Genomic DNA, 9,144 nt, shown 5'->3' with positions numbered 1-9,144 from the left:
GTTAGTGATTTGTCTCCCTTTGACATGGATGTAGATTTGAGGACAAATCTTTTCAAAGAGGGGGGATGATACGGATGCACCATCACCAATCATCTATGGAGCTCAAGGGAACAAGGAGCACAATAATGGCAATCCATTAGTACTTCCTAGTGGACCAATTACAAGGAGCCGTGCAAAGAAATATGGAGCAACCATGTCCTTATACATTCAAGAACAAGTCAAACAAGAACTCCATGACCTTGCTCTCAACAAGTGCTGTGTAGAACTTCAAGACAGACCTAAAATTCTTACACTAATTGAAGCATATGTTGAGGAAAACAAGAAGCACACCCGTGCTAGTTGGCACGCCCAGACTGAGCTAGAGTCTGACTTAAGGAAGGAAAGCAATAACATGAAGCACGCCCACTCAACCATGGAGCTCAAAGGAGCATGGGTACCTCAACTTCTAACTAAGATTTGAGGACGAATCTTTTCGAGGAAAGGGGGAATGATACGGATTCGCTACCACTCAAACATAGAGCTCAAGGAAGCATGGGAAGCATCTAAGTTTCTCACATTGATGGAAGCACATATTGAGATGGAATTTGAAATTCTAGCATATGGCATGCCCTAGCCATACTAGAGCCTAACTTTGGCGTAATAGGTTAGCCCATTTTTGTTAGTTTTGAGTTGTAATGTTGTTAATGGGTTGGGCCACCAATATATTGGGCCACCCTTTTTATTTTTATCATTAGTTGGTTTGGATTAATTATTCCTTATCCTTAGTTGGTTTGGATTAATTATTCATTATCCTTAGTTTGTTTGGATTAGTTAGTCCTTATCCTTAGTTGGTTTGGATTAATTATTCCTTATCCTTAGTTGGCTTGGATTAATTATTCCTTATCCTTAGTTGGTTTGGATTATTATTCCTTATCTTAGATTTGTTTAGATTTAGCTAATCTTTAGTTGATTTGGATTAGTTAATCCTTATCCTTAAGTTGTTAAGATTTGTTAGTCTTATCCTTAGTTGGTTTAGATTAGCTAAATCCTTATCCTTAGCTGATTTAGATTAATTATTCTAAATCCTTTAAGGATCAGGACCTCATAGATTTAATATAAATAGCTTGTTATATTGTAATTCATACAACAATTATTCAATGAATTAAATAGACTTCTTCTTCATGCTTTTGGCGTGTTCTTGCTTTAGAGAGAGTGTGAGATTGCATTCTTCTAATTGCATCAAGAATGAAGGTAAACTTATCAATTCTTTGTGGCGTTTATCTTATTCTTTTACTCTATTATTGGTGTTCTTGCTTCTTTAAGCTTTGGGTGCCATAGAGGGGAATTTATTTAGATCTTGGATCTCTTCCAAAACTTGTCATAGAGTTCATGGAATTTATTTCCATAGGGTTCCGCGTCAATCGAGACTGGTCTACCCTCATTAACATTGCTTCGTTTCTTTCCCTCTCTCAAATAAAGAGTTTGTTTCTTTTTCTCCTCTTTCGGTGTTTCACTCTCTAATGGGCCATTATTTTGTTTTGTTTGTTTTGTGGCCTCTTTCTCCTCTTTTTCTTCTTCACTCTTTTCTGATACGGATCAAGGGAGCAAGGTGAAGGATCCTCTAGCTCTACCACCAAGCTACGAGCAGCCTTGAATGCATTTGCTCAAGAACAAATCACATTGGAGCTTCAAGATCATAATTATGCAAGATGTGAGATTGAACTTGAAGAAACGCCAAAGCTTGTTATGGTGCTTGAGGCGTGCAAAGAGGCTGCCCATTGATGCATTCTACATGGTTCTATACTTAGGCAAATTATGGAGGATGTTATTTTATTATGAGCTTAAGTATGGGTTGTGTAGGGCCCCTGGCCCATTTGTCCTGTTTTTGTTTAAATTCTATTAGTGGACTTAATTAATTATTGTAAGGCTGGTCGGTATTTTCCAGAGTTGGGCCAGTCCTAGATTAGTTAATGTTTAAAGTCAGGCTTGTTTTAATTAGTTAGCTTGGACTTATATTTAATTAAGCCCATTTGGGCCACATTAGGTTTAGGCTTGGGCTAACTTAAGTTAATAGCTAAATTAGGGTTAGCATAGGTTATTTATATTATTGTAAGAGCTGCACGGCAGCCAACCTTGAATTTTTTTTTAATCAAAAAACAAACGTGATTTTTCTTTGTTCTTCAAGAACAACCGTGTTCTTCATCCTTGCATGAATAGAACCGAATCTTCCTTAGTAATTAGGCTTGTGAGTTCTACAAGATTAATTGCGCCAAGAATTTCAGAGTTGTTTTCAAGAGTACTTGAAGGTAAGTTTCTGATTCTTGCTCTAAATTCCTTATTTTTCTCTCTTCAAGAGTACTTGGGGGTTAAAGGGATTGACGGGTACTTCCGTGATTGCATGCTTTCCGCTAGATTTCCTTGTTGAGTTGCAAGAGTGCTTATTAATTAGCTAGGGTCGTATTATCTGGTATTAGAGCTCCGTGGTTGTGGATTTCAATCTATCCTAGGGTTAGGGACTTAAAAAAAAAACGAAAAGAAAAAGGAATTTTTGCTTAAATTTTGCTGCAAATTCGCATTAAAAAAAAAAAAGAGGATTGTTATTCATTTGACCTGAGAATTATATACTAGTAAGCTATATGCTTGTATGAAGCACTTGAGAGTTGAATTGTGACAGCTTAAGATTGTGCACTGAAGATTGAATTGATATTCTAGCACTGCTATAGTTACATTCTGTTCTTGGGAAAATTTTCTTGAATGCTAGCTTTGATAATTAGATTAATTAGGTCCATTGTTAATTTTGCTTTGTAGTGAATTAACTTCATTCATCTTGTCCAAAATTGTCTATTTGTTAATTCTTGTATTTTGCTATTTGTTTGTTTGGAACAATTAGAGCTGTAGTAGTTAGGAAATATTGGATTTCACACATTCAGAGAGAAGCACGCCCGTAAGCACGCCCGTGCGCATGCCCATGCCCGCCTCTGGAAGTCCAGGCGAATCTGCAGGCTGGAGAAGCACGCCCGTGCTACTTCTCTAATCAGCCCGTGCAAGCCTCTGGAAGTCTAAGCACGCCCGTGCCAAACCATAGCACGCCCGTGCACGCCTCTGGAAGTCCAAAACCTACCCGTGCCGTTCCAGCACGCCCGTGCCTTGCCTCTTATCATTGCTAAAGTGTTATTTGCTTGTTCCTACACTTTAGTTTATTAATCTCTAGCAATACACCTTCCTTATTCTTGTATTGCCATTCAAAACGTGGTGATTTTTTGATAGAGTTTGTGCATTACTTAATTATATTCTTTGCTTTCCTAACTTTCTCTTGACTTTTGTAGCAACTTTGGGATTCTGAAGTGCAATTATTCAAGTGGAAAGAGTGGTAAAAGGCTGGAGTGAAACCCACATATTGTGAAAAGCCAAATAAAGAGAGAAACACGTGAGGGAGTGATAAACTAACCATTTCCTTTAGTTTTGTGTTTGCAATCTTATTTCAGGATGTCTGATTCATCTAGAGACAAGGATAACAGCCCTCTCAAGGTTGAAGACCCAAAACTACAAGCCTTTCTAGATGCTTTCTCTGGAGAGATGGGACGAATTACTAGGCTTATGGAGAGCTTTAATGACAGACTGGAACTACAAGAACAAAAGACAGAAAGACATGACCCTAATGCCACAAGGAGGGGTGCAACCACTTCCAAAGAGCACTCTAGACATCCTTAGCTGATTTAGACTAACTAATCTAAATCCTTTAAGGATCTGGACCTCTTAGAATTAGTATAAATAGCTTGTTATATTGTAATTGTTGTTCATTTCAAGAATTATTCAAATTACTCAAATTATTCATGCTTAGGCGCGTTCTTGCTTTAGAGGGTGTGAGATTGCATTCTTCTAATTGCATCAAGAATCAAGGTAAACTTATCAATTTTTTGTGGCGTTTATCTTATTCTTTTACTCTATTATTGGTGTTCTTGCTTCTTTAAGCTTTGGGTGCCATAGAGGGGAGTTTATTTAGATCTTTGATCTCTTCCAAAACTTGTCATAGAGTTCATGGAATTTATTTTCATTGGGTTCCGCGTCAAGTAGCTTTGATCTTAAGAAGATCAAAGTGTGATGGAAAGTCAAAATGATTGACTTTTGAGTAACAAGTCAAGCTGTGGCTCAACTTAGGAAGAAGAGAACAAAGTCAGACTATATTGCCTTAGAATTATTTGCAAAGGAGAGATAAAATCGTTAATGCTTGAGAAACGCTCAATCAAGCAACAAGAGGTGCTTGAAATGTGTGTGGGGGGGGATGCCATATTTATAGGCTGCTGAAGCCCCTAGTCGGTATTGACCCTGTCAGTGCTGGTACCGATGCTGACTATCCGGTAGGGGTCTATCGGTATTGATGGGAGGCTAATTGGTGCCAGTGATAGGAAGGTCAGCTTTGATTGGGGCAAATTACTGCCCTGCCCCTCTAGCTTGACTTTGGGATTTTCAGGCTTTCGGGAGTCCGTTCGAGGCCCAAACAACATTTGATCAAGTCGATTCATGATAGCCAATTCTGAGTCTCAGCTCGACTTCTTAGTAAGTGCTTGTTGGAATTTTGGGCCAGGTTCGCCAAAAATTAGTCTTTTGAAAATTTATTTTTGCGGTCTAAAAAACTTGGCTTTGAAATTTATTTTTGCAATCTGAAAGACCCGGCTTTTTGCTGTTAAAAGAAGTTTCTTAATTTTTTTGGAATTAGAGAATTTTTTTGAGAAATTTTAAGTTTTGGAGGAAACTGAGCACTACAAAAAAAAGGCATTTTAATGCAAGAAATCGGTCACAGAATACAATCAGTGACCAATGTGCGACCGATGCTTATCGGTCGCAAAAAAGCGCACGTTCAAAAATTTTTAATCGGTCGCAAAGTTGGGAACGAAGTATCAGTCGCAAAATTTGGTCGTCTTTTCCTTCTGAAATGCTGTCGCAAATTGGTCGCAGAATTTGTTTGTCGCAATTATGAAATATTTGTCGCAAATCGGTTGCAAAATTTGGTCGGTGATCTGTCGCAGTTTTAAATTTAACGGTTATTGTTGACGCGTGTCTTTAGGCCCCCACCTGATCCGATGAGGATAAGAGGATACATAATGAATGGGTTAATGCTATCTAGAGTTGAATGGAGCACAACTCAACTATTCAACTTATGACAAAGAGTTGTATGCCTTGGTAAGAACTCTACATGTTTGGCAACACTACTTACTACCTAAGGAGTTTGTCATCCATACAGACCATGAGGCCCTAAAACACTTGAAGGGTCAAGGTAAGCTTAATAAAAGGCATGGTAAGTGGGTTGAATTTATTGAACAATTTCCATATGTGATTAAATACAAGCATGGAAAAGATAATATTGTTGTTGATGCATTGTCAAGAAGATATACTCTAATTACTGCTCGTAGTTCTAAATTGCTTGGATTTGAGTATGTTAAAGACTTATATGAGAATGATTCTGACTTTGGCAACATATATGTAGCATGTGAGCATGGAGCATTTGATAAGTTCTATAGACATGATGGATATTTGTTTAAGGGCAGCAAACTTTGTGTGCCTAAATGTTCTATGTGTGAATTGCTTGTGCTTGAATCTCATAGTGGGGGATTGATGGGACACTTTGGGGTACATAAGACTTATGATATGTTGAATGAACACTTTTATTGGCCTCATATGATTAAAGATGTAGAAAGAGTTTGTAACTCTTGTATTGCTTGTAAACAGGCCAAATCTAAGTCTATGCCTCATGGATTATACATGCCTTTACCTGTTCCTAGTTCTCCTTGGATTGATATATCCATGGACTTTGTGCTTGGTTTACCTAGGACTAGGCGTGGTAAGGACAGTATATTTGTTGTTGTTGATAGGTTTAGCAAGATGGCTCATTTTATTCCTTGTCATAAAACTGATGATGCCAATAACGTTGCTGATCTATTCTTTAGAGAAGTGGTAAGGTTACATGGGGTACCATGAACTATAGTTTCAGATAGGGATGCAAAATTCCTCTCACACTTTTGGAGAGTTTTGTGGGGAAAGCTTGGAACTAAATTGCTTTATTCTACAACATGTCATCCACAAACGGATGGACAAACTGAAGTTGTGAATAGAACTTTAGGAACATTGCTTCGTGCCATTGTGGGTAAGAACTTAAAAACTTGGGAAGATTGTTTGCCATTCATTGAGTTTGCATATAATCGTAGCATACATTCTACTTCAGGTTTTAGTCCATTTGAACTTGTTTATGGCTTTAATCCACTAACTGTATTAGATCTTGTTCCTTTACCTTTGAATGAACTTTCTAATTTAGATGGTGCTAAAAAGGCAGAATTGGTGAAGTCTTTACATGAGAAGGCTAGAGCCAACATAGAAAAGTGGAACAAGCAATATGCTAATAAAGCCAACAAGAGCAGAAAGAAGTTAGTGCTTATGCCAGGTGATTGGGTTTGTGTACACTTTCGCAAGGAAAGGTTTCCCAACCAAAGGAAGAGTAAGCTAGATGCACGTGGAGATGGTCCATTCCAAGTCTTAGAGCGCATCAATGACAATGCCTACAAAATAGACTTGCCAGGTGAGTATGGTGTTTCTGCAACTTTTAATATTAGTGATTTGTCTCCCTTTGACATGGATGCAGATTTGAGGACAAATCTTTTTAAAGAAGGGGGGGATGATACAGATCCACTACCACCAACCACCTATGGAGCTCAAGGGAACAAGGACCACAACAATGGCGATCCATTAGTAGTTCCTAGTGGACCAATTACAAGGAGCCGTGCAAAGAAGTATGGAGCAACCATGTCCTTATACATTCAAGAACAAATCACACAAGAGCTCCATGACCTTTCTTTCAACAAGTGCTATGAAGAACTTGAAGGAACACCTAAGTTTCTCACATTAATGGAAGCACATGTTGAGTTGGAACCTAAATTCCCAACACATGACATGCCTAGACCATGCTTGGTTAGCACGCCCGTGCAAGGTGGCACGCCCCAGGCCGTGCAAGCTTCTGCCTCTCAAGGAACAACACTTGATTTGAAGCATGCCCGTGCCAACTAGCACGCCCTAGACCTTGCACTCTTCTACCTCTCGCGAAGGAAGCTTTACATTGAAGCACGCCTGTGCGCCTTGGCACGCCCTAGACCGTGCAACTCTCTGCCTCTCATTAAGCTAGTTAGTTTATTTTGAGTTTTTGTTATGTTAATGGGTTGGGCCTCCTATATTTCGGCCACCCTTGATTATTTAGCCTTTTTTTGTTTAGATTTGGTCAATCTTTAGTAGATTTGGATTAGATATCCAAATCCTTAAGTTGTTATGATTTGGTTAGTCATATCCTTAGTTGGTTTAGATTTGCTAAATCCTACTCCTAGCTAACTCTAAATCCTTTAAGGATCTGGACCTCTTAGATTAGTATAAATAGCTTGTTATTTTGTAATTATACACATTATTCAACCCATTAAAAAGAGAGATCTTCTTCTTCATGCTTAGGTGTGTTCTTGCTTTAGAGGGTGTGAGATTGCATTCTTCTAATTGCATCAAGAATCAAGGTCACCTTATCAATTCTTTGTGGCGTTTATCTTATTCTTTTACTCTATAATTGGTGTTCTTACTTCTTTAAGCTTTGGGTGCCATAGAGGGGAATTTATTTAGATCTTGGATCTCTTCCAAAACTTGTCATAGAGTTCATGGAATTTATTTCCATAGGGTTCCGCGTCACTTAATTTTGATTTTAATTTATAATATTAGATTTGCTTTTCTTTGTTTAAAGTATAATTTATCATTAAACTTAATGCTTTCAGGCAAAATTTCTCCCATGGATTGATTTATTTCATTAATCACTATCGGGAGAAAGGTTTTTGATATGAAAAGGGTAATAATTTACATAAGAGTAATCACTTGATGCGAAAGCTATATGGTTTGACTCATGGGGGATTTTCATAAGTTAACAACCTTAGGTTATGAATTCATAAACAAATTATAAAAATTAATAATTTAATTCATGTTCAATTACGCTATTGGAAGATAGGTAATCAGATCGGATTAAAATAGCTCACAATATATCAGGAGAGCTTTTTAGTGATTTTCGAGTTGTTTCCCCTACTTGAACAATTAAAATTGATTATCAAACTAATAAAATAAATTGAATAGAACTAAATGAAATCGAAATCCCTAGTAGCTTTTAATTTTTGATTTCTTTTCATCAAATTATCTTGCTCGATTTTCTTTTTATTTTCTTAAAATAATTCTCATTATTGTCGTTTAAATAATAATAAGTTAACACAATTTTAATACTTAGTATAAAATTTTTATGGAATAATATTCTACTCATTCTTAATTTTAATACTTAGTATAAAATTTTTATGGAACAATATTCTACTCATTCTTTATTACTTATTACGATTTCATGCACTTGCAAAAAAACTTGTCAATATTAAAAGCGTATTACTATTATTATTTTTTGTTTTCCACTTGTAATGTCAATGTTTTCCTTATTTTTGGTTTTTCACATGTTTACATTTTATTAAAAGAAAAATTTACGTTCTTTGAATTTTCAGATAATGTTTATCTAAAGCCAGTAGTTGAGATGTGTCCGTATAAAAAGGATTACGTCACATTTCTTAGATATTGAACTTTACTGAAAACATGTGTAATTAGTACTTATTCTAAAATTGGTACACTTGTAAATCCAAACAGTACAAAATGTAGGCAATCTAACGTAATTGCACATTTTTAACGTTAACAATTCGGTTTAAATTTTTCTACAAGCAAAATGTTAGTAATTTTAAATCATGGAATAAGGACCAATTTGGCACTTGAATTTGTTTAGCAAGATTAAGAAAGTCAAATTTAACCTAAACTTATTTAAATGATTAAAAAGATCAAATTTGACATTTTATATCAATTCAACCCCAAATTTTTCACTATATTTATAATGTAAGAATCTTTGTATAGACTTTAGTAAAATTATAGTTGGAATCATGATGTATAATCAATTTAAAGATTAATTAAATATGAAATGGAGAAAAATGATATATGAAGTATATTATATATCTCTCTTTACTTTAGCCGATGATTTTCAGTTCTATGTATTAATTTGAATTTTATAAACTAACCTTTATTACTGGATAATTGCATATGAAATCCATGTACTTTTTGTGTTGAACAAAT

Source organism: Jatropha curcas, chromosome 1 (assembly GCF_041381405.1).
Source record: "Jatropha curcas cultivar XTBG-Jc1 chromosome 1, XTBG_Jcur_1.0, whole genome shotgun sequence".
In the NCBI taxonomy this organism is placed as follows: domain Eukaryota; kingdom Viridiplantae; phylum Streptophyta; class Magnoliopsida; order Malpighiales; family Euphorbiaceae; genus Jatropha; species Jatropha curcas.
The sequence above is the reverse complement of the archived record's forward strand: the minus strand, read 5'-3'. Positions refer to the sequence as shown.